This window comes from Heterocephalus glaber, unplaced genomic scaffold (genome assembly GCF_053883595.1).
Source record: "Heterocephalus glaber isolate CG9 unplaced genomic scaffold, H.glaber_assembly_v1.0 deba00001428, whole genome shotgun sequence".
Lineage (NCBI taxonomy): Eukaryota > Metazoa > Chordata > Mammalia > Rodentia > Bathyergidae > Heterocephalus > Heterocephalus glaber.
The window spans coordinates 9585165-9609711 of record NW_028258293.1 but is presented as its reverse complement, the minus strand read 5'-3'; the positions used below and the strand labels follow the sequence as shown (position 1 = coordinate 9609711).

The 24547-nt window shown below is 38.1% G+C and overlaps 1 protein-coding gene and 1 pseudogene across 7 annotated transcripts in view; one reads left to right on the top strand and one right to left on the bottom strand.

Annotated features, from left to right (window-relative positions):
• The window catches only part of Nell1 (neural EGFL like 1), an 813237-nt gene that overhangs the window by 718274 nt on the left and 70416 nt on the right, over positions 1 to 24547 (top strand). The gene's annotated exons all lie outside the window — the stretch shown is intronic.
• LOC101726038 (PSME3-interacting protein pseudogene) lies at positions 4639 to 5417 on the bottom strand (annotated as a pseudogene).

Below are 24547 nucleotides of genomic sequence, written 5' to 3'. Positions count from 1 at the left end.
CCTGGAATCCTGAAATCCAGTCCTCTCATTTGACACATGAAGAGACGGAGGCCTAGAGGTGGGGAGGAGTTTGCTTAAGACCATGGTGCCTGTGATGCCGGGGACTTAGCTCAGTGGTTCTGCTGCCTGCCTCGCAAGTACAAGTCCCGAGTTCAATCCCCAGTACCAAAAAAAAAAAAAAAAAATTATCTAACACATGGTGCCTGTGTCTCCTGGCTCCAAGTCCAGACCTCTGTTATCCATAGGACTCTGCCTCCAGCACAATGCATTGTCCTCCAGCTGAAGACTCGGTGGCAGAACACGGTCCTCCATCACAGAAGAACAGTGGTATTCAGGGAACCACAAATAGCACCCAGCTCCCTGAATTCCTGAGGGCAGACAGGTCTGGGGTTGGGGGGCACAGGCCCAGGGGACATCATTAGGAAGCAGAAGCAGCCAGCAGCAGAGGGAGCTGAAGCAGCAGTCCACACCCAGCCCTTTGTTGTGACATGACCGGGGCATTAACATTGTGGTCACCAAGAGAGGAAGAAGATAAGAGCAGACAGGGGTTCCTAATGCGGCCAGTGAAAAGACATGGATGATGATTTCTGGTATGGAGCCATAGTTTTCAAACTTTTTCAAGTAGAAAAAAAGCTTTTATTTTTTCCTAGCAAATTTTTGTCTGGAACCCTAGTTCATGAAATGGACAAAAGCAGAACTGCTCTGGTTAAAGTTGGGCTTTGATTAATATGTCCTCTGAGGTTCCAAACCTCAGAGTGGGTAGAACTGACATGAGGAGAACCTACCCCTAGGAGGCGTTTTAGAACTCTGCTGGTAATTTCAGTCTTCTCTTTAGAAGGGCTGCTACTGTTGTCACTGTCATTAAGTGGGCAAGGGCCAGAGATGTCAGATGACCTACAATATAGGGGATGGTCCCACACGCCAGAGACTTGGCTCATAGCCTGTGGGTATGAATGTCTCTCCCAGAAGTTCTTCTAGGTAAAAAAGTAACAATTTTTAAGGCTCTGAGCATGGAACTTCACTTTCTTTTATGCATACCATGGAGTGTTTATTTTAGAGTTTAAATATAGTCTGTATTTTCCAGAAATGCAGCAGCCAGGGAAAATGGGAGTGGTAGACCTTTTTAGGGGTTTACAAGGAGTTAGTCACAAAGACTTTGAAGTGTTAAAAACAAGGAATTGGGAGCCCGCCAGCCTGAGATCCTAGACTTTGAATCCATCCTATATTTATTTGCTATGCGTGACTTTGGGCAAGGTCTTTAACCATGTTTCCTGAGCTGTAATTTGGGGATTGTAATGATACTTATCTCGAAATGCTGTGTGAATTGCACAAATCAACAATATAATGTGCTTAGAGCAGTGCCTGGCATTAAATGAGTCCTCTAACTTGAACTTGGAAAACCATACACTCCTCACAAGGCAACCTCTGTGATTTGTATTCTGATGCAATTATACCTGCACTGTTCTACAGTTGTCACAATCCCAGTGATCATGACAGGAATGTGGGCAATCATACATCCGTACAAGTCAGTTCTAAGAAAAGTATTGAAAACGTATGTAAAACTTGGCCTGTTTCACTTAAATCTGAATTTACCAGGTGTAGGTATCTAACAGCTTTATCAGGTGATTTAGAGTAGCTGTGCCTCGTGTTTTACCTATGGATGATGTATTATTTTATTATAGGTTTCTTTTTGTGTCTTTAACTGAGGAATTTTGTTGGTTATTTCAAGATTAAACGTGTAGATAGTTTAAATTATTTTGAAATTTTATCTCAGGATAGTACAGGGAGCATTATAAAATGTTTGCAGTGACAGGGACATTGGGTGACTAGCTGGAGAATCACTGGGACAGATGAGGGAGAATCGCTTGGAATTCCGGAAGCTGTGTGTGATGAAAGCACAGTGTCTCCAAGGAAAGCTTAGAAGGAAGAAGAGGCTTTCACAAACAACCCCTTGCAACCTTTAAGGAAGGCGCCAGGACACAGTTTATAGGTTTGGCTCCAGGACACAGTTTGTAGGTTTGGCTCCAGGACTGAGATTCTCAACATACATCTGAACATGTGTCTGAAGCCCCCCCATGCCACCTTTTGAACTACAAATGAAGTTGACTCAAAAATGGAAATGGCTTCAAATGCAGAGACCGAGGGCTATTTGCAAATGGCATACTAAACGATTTGTTAAGGATTACTAATATCTGGAATTTTGTAAAATTAAAAATTTCCCATTTATTGAAGATCCTGTTCATTTGTTCACTAAGAAGCCTGGCTACCACCAAAGGCATGTGCATGATGTGAAATTCGACTGATATAGTTATATCTAACAGTTCAGTTATAGTAACAGTTAGTCCACTTGTATTAACATCACGTTTGTTTCTTATGAGATTTTTTTTGTTGCAGTGATGCTTATATTTAATGGTATTATTTTGGGCCAAATTTTGTCAATAAGAAGACTTTCACATAATTGCATTTCAATCAAAATGTGAATCATCTCTACCTCAATTGTTTCATGCCTCATCCAATCTCCAATAGATTCTACAGCGACAGATTTGTATTTAAATCAGTAATGAGTTTCTACCTGACCAGAAAGGGAAAAGGAGGAAATGGCATGGGTGAAACCTAAAGAACCAAGATTGATGAAATTTGAGGGCCCTTTGTATCCCAGGATTGTGTTCCTGAGGTGGAGAGGACTAGGACCTCTGATGACCTGGACGAAAGACAGAGAAGGACTATGACCACCTAGAGACAGGTTCTGTTAAAGGAGGCAGTGTTTTTACTGTTGTATTATTTTATCTGACTACATGCTTATAGAATAAGAAAGTAGGCTAAAGTTACAGATCAGCCATAACACTCCTGAGGAACTCATCCTAGTAAGACAGTGAATTGCACCTATTTTCAGACACTTGAAATATTTTCTGTTGGAAATTCTGGGCTTATTTTTAAAAGCATATTCCATAAATCTTTGAAGAAAATTTACATTACAGGATTTAGCAAAAGTGCCCAGATGCCTATCCTAGTAGCTACAGGAATATAGATTAAATTATACAGGAAGCTGTCTATACTCTCCATTAAGATGTGTGCATTTTTTTTCAAGACTAATATAACATCTAAGTAGAATGGACAGTCATTGCCAACCTCCTGTCAGCTACAGGGCCAAATCCTGTACAGTCACAGGAACACTTTCTTCAGTACATTTGCAGGATCCTTAGCAGTGAAAGCAACCAGGATGTGAGCTATAAGGAAAGGTCATCTGGGAGTACCCAGTGCCTTCCCTCCACTGAAATAGGAAGTCCCACTGCCTCGTCATCTCCAGGGAAGCCCATGAGGTTCCTGTTGTTCCTATTCTATTCTCTTTGTTCTTCTTTGCCGTGACTCTTTTGGCTTGGGAAAGAACCTTGTAAAATGGACTTGGGTTTTCCTTTCTCTCCACCTCCATTTAATTCAACTCATCCAACTAACAGGAATCACAATGTACATAGCGCTTGGTGCTAGGCTTACAGCAGCCATGATTGGAAACCTGCTTTCAAGCTGCTCAAAGTCCAGGAAACGGTGAAAGCAAGCACAGGAAGCAGTGGTAACAATGCAGCAGAAGAGTGTAGCTTTTCCAATAGGCAAAGGCTGCTGTGTGAGTAGAGGTTGCCGGACTGTAGAATCCTGAATCCAAAGTCATTAGAAAAGTGGCAGTGCATGTTTAGAAAGAGGTGAAGTTCATCTCTGTACTTTTCCAGACTACTCCATCTTCCCTCATATTAAATTAGATTGGGACATACTGAATGCAGATATAACCACTGTTGACACCCTTCCTTGGGGTCCGTTCTCTGAGGAGCTTGGTGAAGAGTTGGACTTGGCTAATGTTTTCCAACTTTCATGCAGGAAAAGGGAAGTGAGATCTAACAGTTTTTTTTTAAATCTTAAACTAAATCTTTTATTTCAAAATCAAAAACAAAATAATTTGCCAGGCAGAGAAAAGATCTGAGTAAAAGGTAAAAGCTTGCTCATTGCCAGCCCATTCCTATACAAATGGGTTTGGATGTAGAGGAAAGGAGTGGCCAACAGTAAGGCAAACTTCACGATGAAGGCTGGTGTCAGTCAACTGACATCCCTGCTGATGGACCTCATTATCTTTACTTAGTGCACGACAGACATCATGGAGGGCTTAGTTCCAGGGAAGTGCTCCATTTCCCACTGGTCAGCTTTGTCTCCACATGCTCCGCAATGCGTCGAACTGAACAACACATTTGTCTACAATAAACTAAATAACACCTGCGCAACAACTGCCCTTGCTTCTGGCGCTATTGGGAAAGGAAAAAAGAGAAAACAAGGAAGCAACAAAACCCAGCAGGACCTTCTGCAAGCTAGCCGAGCTGATCCTGATCCCTCCAGGCAGAGCTTCTGCAGGCCACACCCATCCTACCATGTCAGAGAGGAAGAGGCAGTGGGACCGGTTTGGTCATCTGCACCACAGCAGCAAGGAGACCAAATACAGTTCTGGCCACAAGTGATCTGGCACATTTTTAGGTGAGGTTAAAAGTGTCATGGTGTGCATAGGGGGCTGGCAAAGGAGTTTTTGGAGGGAGGTAGTGCCTGGAGGCAAAATGGACAGTCTGACCATTCTAGGGGAGCTCCCTGTGGGAAGGATAGGAGCTAGGGCGCCCCCAGGAAGGCGTTGATTTGGAAGATGGAGGAGACGATCTTCCCTGTGGCGTTGATGGTGCCTTCACTGTCTGAGCTGGACTCTGAGTCGCTGCTCCCCGAGTAGGCTCCCAGGCCTGGGAGGATGCCTATGCAGACAGCGGCGGGTGGGCAGTGAATGGACGGCTGCTCAGGGAGGTATTTCCAATAGATACACAGGATGGGGCCTCTTGACCCTTGTCATCTGCATCAGAGTCCGGTTTCAGTCTTTTCACACTATTGCCACTCTCTGAGCTCTTATGCTTCACAGCTCCTGCCAACAGCTTGGCCTGGGAGAACTTGTTCTTGGTTTCTATTGGTTTCACAGGCAGTTTCTTCTCCACTTCCTTCTTGTTTTCTGCAGAGATTCCAACCTTGTTGAGATTACTTCTGTATTCCTTTAGTTCTTTCAGTTCTTCGTCTCTTTGTTGCTTTTCTCTTAGTTCCTGATGCCGAGAAACCTCATCAAGGAAGTTGGTCTCATCTTCATCCAAGGCTCTTACCATGTTTTTGAACTTGAACTGCTCTTCACACTTCTGCTGCTTCCTCTCTTTCTGTTCCTGCAGTCTTTCATAGAGAGACCGAGGGTCATAAACCTCCTCTGGACATTCTTTGGGATCTTCAGGTTTTTGAACTTTCTCTCATTCTTCTTATCTTCTTTTGCTCCATTCATCTAATTCTGCCTCATACACAAACCTCTTTTTGATAACGAGGTTGCCATCATCCCCTCCATCCATAATGAAAAGAATGTCGCCAAGCAAAGTTCCACCTGCTTCCAGCAGCGTAACCCAATCAGCAGCTCTCTTTTTCTTCTCTAGCCCACTGGAAATCCGGTCTAACAGTTTTTCAGGGACTAGTCTATGCAAGCTAGCTAACTTGCCGTTTTCTTTATGAACTCATTCCTCTCACACGAGTACATTATGAAGCAGGTATCTTCTCATTCTCCAGTTATACACGCAGGACTGAGGTAAAGATACTCGCAGTGACATGACTAAGATCTCAAAGTGGGTGCCAAGCAGTCGTACTAAGTAAGATCTCTAACGGTTTTCAGAAAGACACAGCTAAAATTCAAGCACAATCATATCACTTTCTGGACGGAAAGCCTCAATAGCTTAGACTCATGAGAAACAAGTCCCACACCCCTAGCTAGATTATCTTGGGCCCCCTGTGGCCTGGCTCTGCACCTTTTCCATTATCATCTCTTGCCTTTGCTTACTTTAAATCTATATTGCTCCATATGGCCCTGTCTTCCAATACAGCTTTGTTCACATTTTTAAACTATATTTTATTCATGCATGTTAACATTACATGATGATGGAATTTATTTGGGGGAATTGGTACATGCATTTAGCATATCTCAATCAATTTAAGTTTTCTTTCCCCTCCTTTTTGCCTCCCCAACCTCACTCCCACCTTCTGCTTGTCCACTTCCCATCTCAGAAGTCTGTCCCCTGGTTTCCTGTTCTCCCTCCTTTATATTAATTTATATTTTAAGGTTTGTCATGTAAGAGAAAACAGATGATATTTAATTCTCTCACACTGATTAGTTTCATACTACATGGTGGTTTCTAGTTCCATCCATTTTCCTGCAAATAGCATGCTTTTGTTCTTCTTTGTGGCTAAGGAATATTCCACTATCTACACAGCACACTTTCTTTGTCCATTCATCCGTTGGCAGGGATGAAGGCTGATGCCGCAGCTTAGATATTGTGCACTGTGCTGCTATAAATGTGGCTAGGCATGGATGACTATAGTTTAGAGTTCATAATTCTTTCAGTAATATGCCCGAAACTGGCATAATTAGGTCAAATGGTATTTCCATGATTCGTTTCTGAGGAATCTCCTTACTGATTTCCATGGTGATTGTACTAGTTTACATTCCCATCAGCAGTATTTTTACCTATATCCTTCCCAAAATTCATTGATTTTTTTCAATTTGTTTTACATTTTTGTCTTCATCATTTAAAGTTGCCTAATATGTACTTTCCTTCCTCTGTTCTTTGAAGATTTAGCAACAGCGTCACTCCTTTCGGAACATTTTGGTTCTAGTGCTGGGCCAATGGTGATACCTGCTCTGTATCTTCTTTTGAGAGTCCGTGTATCTTGAGGATCAGAGCTTACCTGCTGTGTTAATCAACTTTTCATCATTTAGACCAAATACCCAACAAACAGAGTTTGAAGGAGGAAAGGTTTATTTTGCTCATGGTTTCAGGGAATCCAGTCCATGGTCTTCCCAGAATATCATGGTGCAAGAGTGTGGTGAAACAAAGCTGCTTAGTTCATGGCAGCTGCGAATTAGAGCAGATGTCCAGTGCCAGAAAGGAAGGAATCAAAAATTAGATATAGACACAGATCACACTTCCACGACACACAGACAACATTAATCCTTCATTAATCCCCATGCAGCTCCCAGCCAGTCAACTTGACAAGTTTGACTATCACATGTTCCTTACATTTGTTATTCACTAAGGCATTTCTCTTTTTTACTAGTCTCCAAACTGCAAAGATGGAAGTCATGCCTTAGTCATTGCCAGCCTTTAGCTGATAGATCCCCACACTAGATCTCCAGGACCCATTGGTCAAAAGGTCCTGATTCTCAGCTGCTGATCGCATACAGCTGTTAGAGTCTCTACCTCTAGAGTTCAGGGTCTGCATGAGCCCTTGCTGCTGTGTCACCTGGATGAATGATTGGAACTCTCTAAACTCCAACTATCTTGTAATATCATGCTGAAAATAGTATCTTCCCCATGGTTTTTGTACAAATTAAACTCAGCAACTAGTATAAGATACTTAGCAAGTTGTTTTGTACATAATAGCCATATATATATATTAATCATCATCAATCTTCTTCATCATATTTTGAAGGATTATACCTAAATCTTCTAAGACCAGAGCATGTCAGTTAAAACTGAGAAGTCTTCATGGAAAGTCTTCCTGGACTTCTCTTGCCATTCACTATGCTTTGTCAATCCTTGCAGTCAGAAGACCACATGGAAAGATGGCCGCACTATTTGGGTCATAAATTGTGTTTCATTCACATTTTTGTTCTCTTTCCAATGATATGATCCTTCCTCTGTGTTTGAGAAAAGATTCTAGGCTTAGAAATAAATCCAGGAGATTAAAGGAAAGTAGCTTGGGAGGTATGAATACAGTTGAGTCCAAGATAAAATGACATTCCACCTTTTCAGTCTCAGCCACTAGATTACATTTTCATAAAGCTAGTTAGGTCTGTGTTCCTTTCTTATTTACCCTTTGATTTTCCTGATATAAAGGACCATCTTTTCTACCTGATGAGGTAGAACTGTTAGTAAACAAATGTCAGCCTCATGACATTTCCCTTAAAAGATTTAAACTTGAAGAAGTGAACATAATTTCAAAGTTTAAGTGAATATGATATAACAATATAATTACAATAGCTAACATTCATTGCTCTCTTACTGTGTTAAGTGCCTTAATTTGTTATCACATTTTGTAATCAACAATTAAGTAGGAAGGTGCCATCCCTGTTCTCATTAGATAATTGAAGCAATTGAGCCTGTAGTAGCTTCAGTATGGCGAGGTGAACAGCTATGAAGAGGCTGATGTGGAAGACGAAGTCTGTTCTGTGTCTCGTAAGGTAACACTCTTCCCAGCTCTCTGAACATGCACACACATGCAGACATGCCCATGAGCACGTATGCAGACACACACATGTGAAAAACTGGTAGATACAGACTTCTGATTGAGTACATAAAGCTACAAGGGAAGTCTACAAAAATAATTTTGCCTTTATATTAAGAACCCATGTTGACTCTGATTACCAAATACAAAAAAAAATACAAAAAGGTTGAAGACATTTATTCTTGCCTCTTCTGGGGGAAAGTGGAACTCAATTGTGTTTAATTTCAATGGAGATGTTAGCATTAGAGTCAATGAGAAGCAAGACTGACATTTGATTTTTCATGATGGCCTTTGAACTAACCAAGCTCCCAGAAGCAAAATATGAGGTTCACTTTTTTTTCCTTTCTCTGCCCAGCTGTGGCTCACTGTTCAGAGAAACACCTTCAGTCTCTGAAAACATTCAATTTACTTTTCCTTTTCCAGATCAGCAAACCTTATTGTACCTCCCATTCAGTTCATCATTAGTTTGATTATACTTCCAGATACCTGAGATGCTGTTTGCTAATAACCAATAATTTGCTTTTCCTTAACCTAAGTTGTTGAACTTTAAAGATTTGGAGCATTATAACATTATTTTAACTCATGCCACTAAGCACATTACTCTTTTGATTGCTATTGAATCATAAATCACTTCCTGGCATTTACCACTTCCACCTTTGTAGTTAACTGTTGAAAGCACATACTTAGAAAATAAAAACTTCTTTGGCTTGTTACATGTCTTGTTATCTAATTATATTGAGAGGGGGAAAATGATAACTGTATTATTTGAATCAAATCAAATGGGTTGTTGAAAAAATCAAAGAGCCATTTTATATAAAAAATGCTAAAGTTTTCCTTTGTTGCACAATGTGGAGTGCATATGCTGTTGAAGTCTACTGAGTTAAGAGGAGTATCCTGGCAGAAATATAAAAATAGGAAACATTCCTAGTAATTCCCTCTCTTGCTCCTTTCCATTCTCTCTCCCTCCCTTTTTCTCACTCATTTTCTTTCTTCTGCTCTTCCTTCCATATTTCCTTTCTTCACAGTTCCCTCCTTTGCGCCTTCCTTCTCTTCTTCCCTCCCTCTCTTCTTTCTTTTCTTGTTTCCTTCCTGCCTTTTCTTTTATTTAAGCCGTCCATGTGATTACCAATTATTGAATATCTGCTATGGATAAACTACTGTACACAGCTTCCGGATTTAAAGAGAGAAGACACAAAGATTAATTGGACAGCCTTAATCTCAAACTACTTTTACAGTTCTCAGGAAGACATAGTATACAGGGAGAAAGCTAACTAAAGTCCAATGTAAAAAGTATTCTGTCCCATGAAAGAGGTTCACATGAGCCTACAGAAGATTCTTCCTGCTTTGAAGTTTAGGAAGCTTCATTACTGCCCATATTCAAACCAGATTCTTTTTATAAAACCCAGGGGTATTGGAAAGAGGAGGAGGACAGTATTCCAGGTAGAAGAATGCAAAGGCATTATAAAGATGAGTAATCTTGTGTTTCCATCAGTTTCCTCATTGTTTCTAAAAGCCTGTTGACCACTAAACCAGCAATCCTTGAATCCCAGCCTCCTCAAACCTTTTCCAAATCAAACTTATTCCTTCTGTGTTAGTTGAATCTTCAAGGTACCTAGGTGACCAACAGGTTAAAGCGTTGATTTGTCCATGCAAATTTCTGAGATGTGACCCTAATTTTACATGTGTAGTCTTAGATTGTCAGAGTACTTGTTTCTGTTTCAGGGGAAAAAGGAATACCTTCAAGGTTTTTCGAGATTAGAGAGATAGATGTCCCAATAGCCAGCTTGGAATTTCCTTTGACAAATGCTATTGGATAAGATAAAACCTGAATAAGATCTAGATACTCTGAGTAAGAAAATTCACATGCATTCAATCAGTATTGTGACAGACATATGAGTTAGGGAGTAATTATGTGGTTCATATTGGCGCCACTTAATATATTGTGGTCAAACCAGGAAATCAAATAGCTTTTACCACATTCTATACTAAGCTCCAGAAGTTCCACAAATCTCTGTCTTGCCTTCAAGGGCCTATTCAGACATTTTAAATGTACTCTACTGTGGGAAGAAGGGAAGCAAAATTTAACATTTCCGGAATAATCTTATAATTCCACATACTGCATCCGAGCTATCTTTTCTACACAAAGCTGTCTCTTGGTTTACATTAAAGTACAATCTGTATGTGAGCCTTTGAGATACTTCATTATGTAGCCTCTATCTACTTACTTCTTTCCCTTCATATCCTGTCAGTTCCTCAAGTTGCCCTACCCATATTAACCTTTATTGAACATGAAAAATCCTTCCTTCCCTGAAGTTTTTGTACCTCTTTCATATTCTTCCAAGAGTGAATGTTTTTCCCTCTCCTCTCTTCCAGTCTCTGCTCAGAGAGGTCTTCCCTGACTACCTATGTGACCCAGACCTCCTCATTCTCTGACCTTGACTGCACCTCCAGCTAATTTCTCTTCATTCCACTCAGTGCCAGCTGATATTATGGCATATATAAATTTTTTAATTTCTTGTCTATTTTTTTCTCTAGTAGTACATATCAAGAAAACATGGCCTTTCATTTTGCTCATTGTTGAATTCCCAAAGCCTAGAACAATGTCCAACACATAGTGCACATTTAATCAATATTTATTAAAACAAAAATAATATAATTGTTCTTGATTTATAGAGGTGCATATTGTGTTTTCTGTCCTTAAATGTGTCCCTCACAATGCATGTGTCAGAAAGTTAATCCCCACCTTGGCAGTGTTGGGAGGCAGGACATAGTAAGTCATGATTATAGGTTAAAGCCATTAACATGGGGGTGATCAATCAGTTTACCCTTTTTCCTTCCATCAGCAGACAGTGCAGTAAGAAGTTCATCATCAGATATCGTTCCCACGACCTTTTACTTCCCAACCTCTGGAACGATAAGAAATAAATTTATTGTCCTTACAAATTATCCAGTATGTTTTATTTTGTTATGGCAACACACAATGCATTAAAACTATGTTCAACAGAGATTAGAAATTTCTACAATGTTGCCAGCCTAGTAACTAAACCATCTTGGAATTAAATCTATTTCTAAAGCCCCTGCCCCTTCATGACACTGAAATAACTTAAAAGAATGTGCTTTAGTAAATTTCTCACTTATGTTGTAGAGACTTTACATAGCAGAATCTTTCTTCTACAGAATCCTTTATTGTAATTAGTATTTGTTTTTCTCACTTCTTACTTCATTAAAACCTAATCTGGCTTGTGATCTTCTGTAATTGCAGTGTCTCCTACACAGTAATCATTAATTAATGTTCAAAGTGTATTAACTTTAGCTGGTACAAGCAATACTAGAAATAGTGGTCTCTTTTTAATTCTTTGTTTCTCTATATGTTTGACAATGCTTCAGGGCAACTCTCATTTCAGTTCAATGCATATCAGAACCACAACACATTTTAGAGAGAGAGCTAGGGTGGAAAGGGATTCCTCCAGTGCCACATATATTTCTGTAATGGATCTCCACACTCTTTGTGATATTTCCAGTAGCTTTATATCCCATGTTTGAGAAAAATAAAAGCAAAATCTGTCTTAGTGCACTAAATTTTTTTCTTTGCCTGATCTTAACGTTTATCACAGAACAAATTCTTTGAAAGTGCTTCTAGTTATTTTATCTATGTTTTTTTTAAGTATGTGGAGACATGACAGAGCCATATCTCAGTGTCATTGTAATTGGAAGTATTATGTCTGAAGCTGCTTCCTGCTGGGAAATTTTTAATTATGATTCACATGTCCCCAGCATGAATAGTTCTGTGATAAACTGTAATGTTGTCCCTAGCTCTTTGTTTCCTTCCACTGAGAGGATTACCCATGTACATCTCTGTCACATGATGTCATGGCTTGTGTCTAGATGTCCTCCCAAAGCCTCATGCAGTCATAGGTGGAGCTTTTTCAGAGGTGACTGGATCTAGAGTGTGTTATGCTGGGATTGGTTCATGGTGCAATGAGAGACTCAAGGACACTAGGATTAAGGGTGTGAGTGCTACCCACCCTGTAGCCTGAATAAGATATAAGGGATAGAAAGAGCTGTGGTCGTCCCTTGCTTGCTTTGCTACCTCTGCCCACCATGAACATTTTCTTCTCTGCCATGCCCCTCTGCCATGCCACTCTGCCTTGAAGCCAGCTGATTATGGGCTGAAATATCTCCAAACTGTGAGCTAAATAAACTTTTCTCCTTTTAACTTTGAGTGTTGCGTATTTTATCTCAGCAGTGAGAGAAAAATAACTGAGATGCATGAGAGCACCTCCTGTAGGTCATGTGACTTGTAGTGGCTAACAGCCTGTGAGAGTGCAAGATATGTACAGGTAGCATTAAAGTTGAAGCTTTGAATTTGCTCCCTGATGCTAAATAAAGATACTTTAAAAGGGCTGCTCATTTACTGTGAGGTTGAGAACCAGAAAATATATGGCACTAATTTATCATAGACCAGGAGCAGCACATGACCTGACTTGGAGGAAACAAATATTTTGTTGTTCTCGTACTCCATTGAAAAGTGTTCATTTATTTATTAGCATAATAAAAGCCAAGTAATAGAGGAATAGTTGTGCATGATTTAGAAGTGAGAATATACTCCAAGAAATGCATTGGTAAACAATTTTGTCCTTGTGGAAACATTATGGAATGTACTTCCACAGACTAAGATGGTACATGTCCTTCATTCCATGTGGTCATTGACGCACTCAAGAAATGTAGGAGGCTGCTGGCATAATAACAAAGCACTCTATTCATAGTAATTTACATTTTTATAAGTAGGAGCACACTGTAAAATAATAACAAAAATATGTCCATAGGAAACATATAAACTAGTGACACAGTTCTTTATTTCATTATCAAGTATTGTGCACTGTACATAATTTCATGTGCTATATTTTTAAATGATTGACAGTGTGGTAATTTTTTTTAACATCAACAACATGGCAAGCACACTAATGCACTGTGCTGTGACAATATGGTGGCTGTGAGGTCACTAGGTCATAGGAATTTTTCAGCTCCATTATAGTCTTAAGAGACCACTACTGTATATTCAGTCTATCACGGGCCCAAATATCATTACAGAGTACATCATTGTACAGGGAGAGTTAAGCAAAGAATCATAAAATCTCAAGGGCAATAGTATTTAAGAAGTCATTGAGTCCTGACTTCTATTCAGTGTAGAAGTTACTCTACAGTATCTGTTGTATTTTATATCTAAAATGTTCCCCAAAGGCTCAAGTGCTCGGAAGGTGATCAGGACCATGGTGGTGCTACACTCACCAGGAGAGTCATTCATCAATGAGTTCAGCAGTGAAATGTATTGTAGTCAGGTAGAGCCTGGTCAGAAGATGTGGGTAGGAGGCTCCCTGTGGGCGTGATCAGGAAAGATAGATTCTTGTCCCTGGCTCTTCCTTTCTCTGGTTCCTGGCTACCAGGGCATGAACAGCTTTCCTGTGCCAGGCCCTTCCCTCATTCATTTCTGCCTTGGAGCCATCCGATTTTCAACTGAATCTGCTAGAAATTGAGAACCCAATAAAACCCCTCCTCCTGTAAGTTGTGGGTATTGGATATTATGTGCCACCAGCAGGAAAGTATATAACTTTCTACCAAATAGCAATCAAGCCACAGCCTAGAAATTTCCACTCCACAGAAGCTATCTTTTCAAGTACTCAAGCAATTGTGAAAATTTACTTATTCAAAGGATACTTTACAATGGACTGTTGCTGCATTATCTGAGTTGTACCTGTACAATCAATTATTTATAATTCCTCCTCAATTAAACTCATTTTGTTTAAATTGATTTATGCAACACATGGAATATTCTCATCACTACCGGAAATGGGAGACTGTTACCACCTGTCTTAAACAGAAGGTCGTTCCAAAATTACATTCTATAGAAGCTGAACAGTATTATTAATTTCAACTGATAGCTCCTGATTCCTGCTGATGTGAACATTTCTCTCTATTTATTAACAAGAAGTATCAAGAGGTGTTCAAAAACTGAGACTTTCTCTGTTAGTTGAGAGATAAAAAGAGACTTCAGTGCAGGGTCACTTATCACCGTGTAACTTCGGTCTGTTCAAACTGTGTCTGTCCCTTTTATGGACGACCAGGAAGACAGACCTGAAAACAGCCTGGATTGGGTAGGGAACGTCACTTTTTACAAGGATAGTTATTAACAACTTTTTTCATATATTTCCCTTCTACTTGTACATCAGTACCTCTCCCCAGTCTTAAGTCTTCCTTTCTCTAGATAAACTTCTCTAAGTTGTTCATCTTTTCTGTTTGCTATGATTTCTGTGATTCCTGATTTCCCTCCCTGGCTAGTCTTTGTTCATCTCCTTTAATCATGTGCAGAAGTAAACAGAACTTGTATTTGAACAATAGAATTGGTCCGAAAAGTTTTTATCTAAAATCCTCTATCATTTTTTATCTTTCTCCCAACTTTAATTAGGACATTATAGGAGAATCTGTAATGTTACCGATGTCTGAAGATTTTCTCTCTGGTCTAACTGTAAAAATCCCTTCCTTTTTCCAAGTGTAATGAAATTTTTCTGATATTTTTATTGATAGCTTTGGAATCAGCAGAGCTTTAAGCTGTCTTAAACCCGAGGTCTAGTTTTCTTTTAAACCATTCCACTATCAAGATGATGATCAGGGTGCTATTCTCACAAATGACCCCCTTGATCCTGCTCAGATAGAAATGCAAATCAGTCCAGTGAGAAATTGTAGCAGCAGGATCTGGTCAAACAAGGCAAGGGAGAAGGACAATTTCTCTGACTGGGAAGAGCCCAAGTGTCACACAGACAGATTTATTTGTAAGTGAGGCTATTAGTCTGTCCATTTTGCTTGACAGTATCAGCTGCAGATGTGCTAGACCGTCACACTCCTCCAGAAAAATATCCTGAAGGGTATTTCTTTCTTTGAGCTAAAACATCATTCAGCTCTCTTTGACCACCTGAAACAAAGTGGACTTTTCTGCCAGGAATGCTTGATTTAAGCTCTTCTGAGGGAGGAGGCGGTCAGTGGAAAAGAGAGGGCTCTTCCCTTAATAATTGCTCACCAAAATATAAATGCACCTAATAATTATTGGGAGGGGGAAGAGAGACAGTTCAGATTGGGAAAATGTTATAGCATTCTGTTCCCTCAGAAAGTGTCATTTTAGTTTTTCCTCAGTATTTCTTTCTTAAGGCAAGTAGAATGATCTGAATGGTCCAGGAAATGCCCAATGAACCAATTTAAATTGCTTTTCCTTTTCTATCTTTCTTACACATTTTTGGGGGACTCCTAACTATATTTATATCATCTTGGCCAAGTCGCTGATGATTTTGCCTCAGTTTATTCCTCAATAAAATGGTAATTTACAATACCTTCCCTCAAAGCCTTGTAAATACCCAGTGAGGTGACATTTGAAATTCTCTTAGAATCTGTTTAGCACATCATGTGTGCTCATTAAATGGTACTTAATCAGAACTAGGTTGTATGAAATATTAAATTGTGTCCCTCTAAGTTGGATGCTCCCAGGTGAAGAATCTATTGATTCAAATGCCTTTAGGGCAAGCCCACAGAGACAGCTTCATGGTCCATATTATTCATCACCTCTATTCATACAAGACCTAATGATTATTGAAGAGAAGTCAGGAAAGAGCAGTCAAAATGACGAAAGATCCAAGAGGTCATTCCTCTCAGGAAAAGTTTAGACAAAGTGAGTTCTAAATTCCTTGCAAGAGAAGACTGTAGCATGACTTAATAATTATTTTCAAGCATGACTGATGCTATTAACTAAAAGAGTAATGGAAGAGTTGCAGTAAAGTGGAATCACATCCTTATCATTCTTTAAAGACCATTGAGGTATTCCCTGTGAGCACAAGCAGATGAAACAGATTTCTATTGCTAACAATCATAGATGCTCACCTGGAATTAAGGAGAAAACTCCCGTGCATGTGTCCTTGCCAGAGTTGGTATGTGGATGACTGGTGGCCAGATATTTTTGAGAATGCATGTCGAGTGCACATTAGGCAATTTCACCACTTCTGCTCATAGCTCTTAATCCAGAGTAACCCCCCAATGCCCCAAGTAGTACCTGATTCTGACTGCAAGTGTGACAAGATTCTTTGAAGAATATATCTGCATACAGAATACCAGACAGCTCAGATGATAGACTTGAGGTTTATAGGAGTGTTACCTTAGTTATCTAGGTCAGATGGAAGACAAGCTCTGCTTATGTGTTCTTACTAGAATCAGATAGACCTGCATGTGAATCCATTTCCTCCCATTTACTAACTGCATGACCCAACTTAATTCTTCTCTCAATGCTTTGTACACTATGTAGAGCTCATTTTGCTGAATAATAGAAACTCCCATTTGTTAGATTTGAGGAAAAAATAAGTCATCAAATGGCCATTGAGTAGTTCATAAAATTATCAGAAAGCTGAAGAGCTAAATTATGCCAGAAATCAGGGTGGGTGAGGCAAAGAAAGGGTCCGTGTAGGACATCACTGTAGTTCTACTGCTATCAGACACTTGGTTCCCAATGGAATATCAGCTCTGCCATAATGATAATCTCTAACAGATGCCATACTTTTATGCCATTTCTTGAAAGTTATGAGTGAGAACAACTGGTCAACCCTTCTTAAATCATGGGCCTACCCTCTGAGGGCTATCAGCTTCAAATACAGAATATCTGTTCTCAACATGCTGCTAGGATACCTTAACTCCCACTTACCATAGGACTTGCCTTGTCCATTGCATTTTCTTTTTACATGTGGAGAAATGGAGATAGGGTTGATGTGCATGTCATACACTAATACTTGACAAATGTCATCTTTCTTAAAATTAAAGTATTGCTGATGGTAGCTGGTTAAATTGCTCAGTAAGAACAAGGTAACTTCTATTTTTACAAGATGATGAGCTCCTTGAAGGAAGATTGTTCTCTCTGTAATGGGCAATCTCAGTGGCTCTCAATATTCAAATCTTCTAGGGATCTATAAAGAGCTCACTGAAGACAGATATCTGGGTGACACCCTCCTTAACCCCACAGCTATTGCACTGTGTATGCCTGTAAAACCAGGATCATGTGGTGTGGATGATGGCAACATCTGGTGCCAGCATGATCAGTAGCCAGGCTGCCCTGGACCATGGGTGCAGCTGCGACTGAGTGCCTGGATGGCTGAGCAAAGTAAAAGGAATCATGAGGAACCAATTCTCTAGGCAGCCCTTCTTCAGCAGGGGGTGGTCTATTCTGAAGTGAAAAGTCAACACTTTTGTATCTTTGGGCTTATGATGGATAAAGTCTTGGTTATTTCTGAGATGTCTTCAAGACATCTCTCTTCTTGTTCATGTTCTTATTTATCAAAGTACTCAATATCTTTATAATGACACTAATTTCTTCAGCACCCATATATTCTTTGGCCCAAACTTTAAATGTAGTTTCTTTCTAGACAAAATTTAAATTTTTCAAATGCTTCTGCTCTGCTTTCTGCTCCTTATTCTCGATATAAATCTGGCTAAAAATAATCAGCAGTACCCATGCTATAGCTTGAATGCTGGGTTGCCTTGAAATGTCCTCCATCAGGTCCATTAGTCCACTGCCTTTAACATTCCATCTAGGGAACAGGCAAAATATAGGCTTTTTGTCAGAATAGAACATGCACAGCTTCTTATCCAAGTCCAAGTAAAATTCTGGTTTTAGCTGGAACCTGTTAAACCTAGTGTTTATTGTCTGAATTTCTGTCAGAATTCTGGTTTTCTGAGCTCCCACCAAATTGTCCATCAGGTTGTCTTACAGCATTCCAGGTCTTTTCTAGCTTGCATCTTTAAGCCTTTCCAAAATCCTCCTATACACCAGTTCCAGAGGCTTCTGAACATGGTCAGGTACAGTCACAGCAATGACCCTACTTTTCCAGTACCAATTGTTTTGTATCAGTTAGCTTTTCCATCACTGTGATACAAGACCTACAGCCACAACATAAAAGGAGGGGAGTTTTAATTTGGCTCATGATTTTAGGGCACTCAGTCTATGTTTAGCTGGCTCCAAGTCAGGAATGTTGTGGTGAAAGGGGATGGCAGGCAAAGCTGGTTAGTTTATGCGAGTCAGAAAGCAAAGCCCAGGGTGAGAGCACCAGGGAAGAAAGGGCCAGGGTCCAGCTATAGACACCATGTCCTGTCCTGTCCATGACCCACTCAGACACACTCAGAAATGTGTGTCATTAATCACCTCAATATTTCTCAAACCAACCTACTTACAATCACGGTCATTTTCCTTAGAATTTGTTCAAGCTAACCCCAAGTGACTGAAGTTACTAGCTTGTAAAACAGGTTTTTTTGTTGTTGTTTTTTTGGTACCAGGAATCAAACTCAGGACTTCGTGCTTGCAAGGCATGCATGTTGCCACTGAGCTAAATCCCTGGCCCTGTAAGACAGTTTTGTGAGAATCTTTCTTCCATGAAAAAGATTTTTCAGTTGCAACTTATTACTCTAATATATTGCTTTGTCTTTTTTCCTGAGAAACATTGTTTTCTTAAAGGATTTCCATTACAATGAAAGCAAAAACATGATATCAAATTGTTATAGCCATTAAATAACCAAATAATTCACCTCATGGATTGGTAGTGCCCATTTGATAAGCAGTGAGTGACTCTATTATGATTACAACTACACTTGTTATCTGAAGATAGAGCATACTAGTGCTCTACAGTACCTTTCAGACATTACCTTTGTTAGGAAATTCAAGCAGGGACCTAAAATGTAGTTCTTTGATATTTATAGTACAAGTAAAAGCCAGAGTTTTAAAATATGTACTTGAAGACGAAATGTTTGAAGAACTTCGCTTTTTCATTTACTTAGATGCAAATCACTTTAGCATGATTGTGCTCAGCAAGGTGCCTTCACGTAAACCAAGCATGCTCTGCATGCCTCTCTCTGTCCAGCCACTCTCCAAAGGGATCAAAAATTTCTCGCATGAAGGACCTGTCAGTATGTGCTGCCCATGAAGTACATCTTCAGCAAGCAGCCTCATGGACTCAGCCTGACTGGCAGGGTTATTGATGAAAACCCACTGACATATAGGTCCAGGTCTTCCAGTAGAATGATTCTAATGTTATCATGTCTGAGGCAGCGGTGCTGTTGATGGCATTCAGTAAGCTACAAGTTTAAGTATTGTGTAAAACTACTAACAAAGCAATAAAGATTTTTTTAAAATCACATTTTTGGAATCAGTAAGTTAAATTCTTTAAAAAGAATTTCTTAGGATATAGTATAAAATACAACCATATATGTAAAAATATATACATAATATTATATATATATACATTATAGATTGCAATTAGTCTTTAGTCAAGAGTGTACAATGAAAGTAACCAGGGGTTTGGCATGGGGTATTGTTAAGTAAACTAAAATAATCAGAAAATGATATATTGAATAGCTACAATATTATGATATGCTAGATACCAATAGAAAACCATAAAATTTTAGATGTATATTTATATGCATATCTATGTATATATAACATATACCCTCATTATTAAAAATGCATACAAATGGTTCTAATGGTTGTCTCTGTAGTAGAATTTAAGGGTGATTTTTTCATATGCTTTATTTTTTATATAAATTTCTGAACTTTCCACAATTTTTCTGTACTTTTTCCCTAAACCAAAAAAATACTTGCTTGTTATAACAAATTCAGACAACACAAACACCTAAAGAGGAAAACAAAATTAATCTTTCCACACTCTGAGAAAGTGCTCTGACTTTGTTAACCATTCTCATATGAATCACCTGTTTTTTCTCATACACACACATACTATGTCCTTTACATAGGCATTAGTGCTGCTTTATGGTAGGCAACTTGTACAAATTTTTCTTCCTTATTTCTTCTCTTTACCTATATTTTCCCACATCGTCCCTTATGTAACTCTATAATATATAATGCACAATATACACAGATAAGTATATGCACCTATAGATTTATTTAATCATATGTATGCATTATATTTCTGTATATATGTTTATAGCAAGTGATATACATATATTTCCATTTGCATATAAAATACCTATTAACCATATATGCAGCTTTAAGTACATATACACATATATGTAGGAGTATATATAAAATTATAATAACCATAGGAAATTGTCAGTTTTTAATACTTTTACTTACAGAATGTCAGATTCATAGGATACAGTCTGAAGTTCAGCAGCTCTGTTTGTTTTAATGGCATTAAGCGATTTTCTATGATGTGAGCTACAATTTACCTAAACTTGCCCTCAATGATAAATATTTAGTGTTATTCCCAGCACAAGCAGTACTCAAACAACCATCATTGTAAGCACATCAGGAATAAGCAGTGCTTTTATAACTATGGAATGTTGTCCCAAGAATGTACCACAGAGTCTTTACCAAAGGCATTGAAATATGTTATCAACAAAGATGTATTTTAATACTCTTAAGAAGGTTTTGATAGGATTTACCAAACTTTAAATCTAACCCTTGTTGACTAAAAACATAAAAAAATTCCTGCTTAATAATAACGATCATGCTTATGACTGCCTTTTCTTATTTTTCAACAAATAATTTTCAGTCTTTATCTTTTAAAAGTGATGTTGCTGTTTTACATTGTATTGAATTACTATAGTTAAATAGTTTTGAAAATTTCTATTTTATGTGGTTTTATTTGGAATATTTACTTAATGTTTGAAATATAAGCACCTATTACTTTAAAATGTATAAAACATTATTCTTTAAAACACACTTATAATGGATAAAACTATTAGGAAGAATGTGAAATGAACATTTATGAATTCAAAATAAAAAGTGCTCTCCTAATGGTTGAAGTTGTTTTCATCTCTTCCCTGATATCATTGTTACACTTCCATGTAAAAATCTATCCAGGTTTCTATAGCTTTTGTTACTTACATTTTAGATGTGTAATTTCAGCAGTCAAGTACATACTTGAAGAAACGAGATATATTTTTACTGAATCTTAAACTTTATGAAAGAGAGCTACGTGTTTTGGGGAATGAGTATGTGCGCGTCCTCTCATCTGCAACTGTTGTGTCAGCCTCACTGGATTAAGAAGCCTTGCAGATCAGGAAAGCATCCTCCTGGGGCTGTCTGGTGGGACGTGGTGCAGCGGCCTTGATGCCGTTATGGTTTAGATCGTAGCGGTCGTGCACTCGGAGCCGGCTTTGTAAGGTGAATGGCCCTTGCAGATAGAGTGCTGAAGGTCCTGTTAGAAGGTGGGGATTTAGCAGAGACAGTTTGCTGCGAGCATACATGGAAGGCTGTATTTCCTTCCTGGCTGCTTTCTCTCTCTGCTCCCTGGATACCAGGGCGTGAGCAGCCCCACCCTGGCCCTGTGCTATGCCATTTCTGTCTTGGAGCCAGCTTACCGTGCCCCGAAACCACGAGCCAAAACAAACCTCACCTCCTTACATTTGTGGATCTGTTACTGTGTCCCAGGATGAGAAAGTGCCAGTGCTCAGTGCTGTTCGTCTGCTCGGCCTCCTGAACCCCGCGAATCGAGCAGCCTTGCTCTCCCATGTGCTTCCCTAGGTTGTTTCTGTCTTGGACCCGACTGATCATAAACTGAAACCATGAGCCGAAATGAGCCTTTCCTCCTTTAACTTGCTTGTGTTTCTTACATTGTCCCTGTGCCAGGAAAGTGACTGATACACTTTCTAAATCTATACTCGAGAAATATCCATGAATATATGTTCTGGGACACACAGAGGAAACATGTATCAATAATATTTTTATAATGACCAGTAATCTGCAAAAAATCTAAATGCCCGTAACAGAACACCAGATCAATAACTTATGATATAGTCACACAGCCAGTAGTATGCACTATTAGAAATAGATGCCAGACAGTTCCAACAACATATATGAATCTTACAAAGCTAATTTTCATTGGAAGAAAGCAAATCATAGAAGTTTGCACCTATTGATTTTCACCCCACAGTATATTAATAGGAACCATGTTCTTGTTTTAAGAGATGACAAATATTTTTATTTCTTAAAAAAGTCCTATTTGGTTACAGTATGATATTTTCTTGCAATTATTTTCCTAAAACATTTTCATTGGGATGAATTCAAATAATGTAAAATTAGCACATATGAATATATAGGTCAGTGGCTTTTTAATATATCAAAGAAATGTTCATATTTGCCAATTAATATTGCTAATATTAATTGCTAATATTATAACATGTTTATCATCCTCAACAATCTTTGTACTATTTAAGCAGTCATTTCTCATAATCCCTTCCCTTCAATCACAGACAAGCACTAGGCTACTTATTGTGTGCATTTGCCTTTTCTGGGTATTTTACCTAAAAAATAAATACAATATGCAGTCTTTTATATTAAGCATCTTCCAAATGGAATGATGCTCTTAAGATTCATCCACCTGTAACATATATTATTTCTTTTTATGGTCAATTAATAGTCCATTGTATGGATATAATGGATTTGTGTGATCAGTCATCAATTAATGGATATCAGGATTGTTTCCACTTTCTGACTATTTGAATCCTGCTGTTATTAATATTCCTCTACATGTTTTTCTTTGAACATATATTTTTATTCTGTTGGGTATATTCCTAAGAATGGAATTGATGGGTCGTGTGATAACTTTGTATTGCACATTTTAAGGAACTATCAAAATGTGGATACAATTTGATACAGTGCACATACCATTTTGCATTTCCATCAGCAATGTCTGAGTGTTCCAATTTCTTCCCATATCCACCAATACTTTTTATTACCACATCTTTCCTAATTGTATTAGTATGTATTGTGTGATCTGTCACTGTGTTTTCAATTTGTATTTTCTTGTTAACTAATGCTACCGAGCATCTTTGCATATTCTTAGTATTTGTATATTTTTTTTGGTAAGATGTTTATTTAGAACCTCTGCCCATTTGTTAATTGAATTGTCTTTGTTCTGGATATGGTTCTGCAAACACTATTAATATTTTATTCAGAATTTCTCATCTATTCTCATGTGAGCAGATCTGTGGTTGGATCATCTATATGAAATGAGTCTGCTTTATAAAATAATTTAGGAACTGACCTTTTTAGGATGTAATTTAGGAACTGTATTATGGAAAAATATAAATTATATTAAGATTAATTGCTTTTTATACAATTAAATAGACTTATCCGTAAGGTCATATGGTTTTGAAAATACAGCGTTTTTTTCAGTTTTGCAATATCTTCTCTGGTTATAAGTTTTTCCACTGTTTTTTCTTTATTATTTACAATTATAATAATTTTTTTAAAGCCTCAATTTGCCTTAGGTAGGCGAGTCAGTTACCATATATGAGTGTAGCGTTCCCATATAATTATCTTAATTCTTTTATTTTTGATTATGGCTCTTTATCTAGTCCTAGTTGGATAGATTTTGCTCCTTTGTATTCCATAATTAGGCTTATGGGAATTTCTTTCTTTAAATAAATCCAGTTTTCAATACATTTTTAAAATTTAAATTCCTATCTTTAAAATTTATATTCTTGACTCATTGTAGAATTATTTTTAATTTCTTAAGAAGAAAATCTGATTTATTCATCTATATGTAAATCTTTTCTTTTGGTCATATCCTACAATTTTTGTAGAAAGTTTTCATCTTTTCACTCCTTTCTGGGTAGCTCACAATTTCTGTTTGACTTTCTTTTGATCTAGGGATGGATAAAGAAAGACTTCAGTTCAGAGATAATCATTATTAAATAATAAAATCAGCTATTTCTCAATTGGGTTATGTTAGAGAATGTAAATTATAAATGATATGTGTGAAATTATTTTATATGTAGCCCAAAATATAATCAACTTCATGCTTCTGACAGATAAAAATATATTCTTGGTTTAGGGGCTATCATTGTATGTTGTGTCATATAGCATACATTGCATATACACATAAACTATATTTTTGTATTGTTTTTTCTTGTCATATATTTAGATCTATTAAATAATGAAGGTAACAGTAAAATTTTCAAGAATAACTTCATCATGTCTAATTCTACTGGAGTTCATAGATTTTATGATTAATTTGCTTTGGTGTTTAGTACACATAGGTTTATGCCTGTAAAATATTAGTACAGATGCTTCTCATTTAATGACCGAGTTCCATTCCTGAGACTAGGTCATTAAGTGAATTTTTTCTCAGAAATTAATGGCATGTGTCTTTTACTGTAGTGAAATTTTAAATGTTAAAAT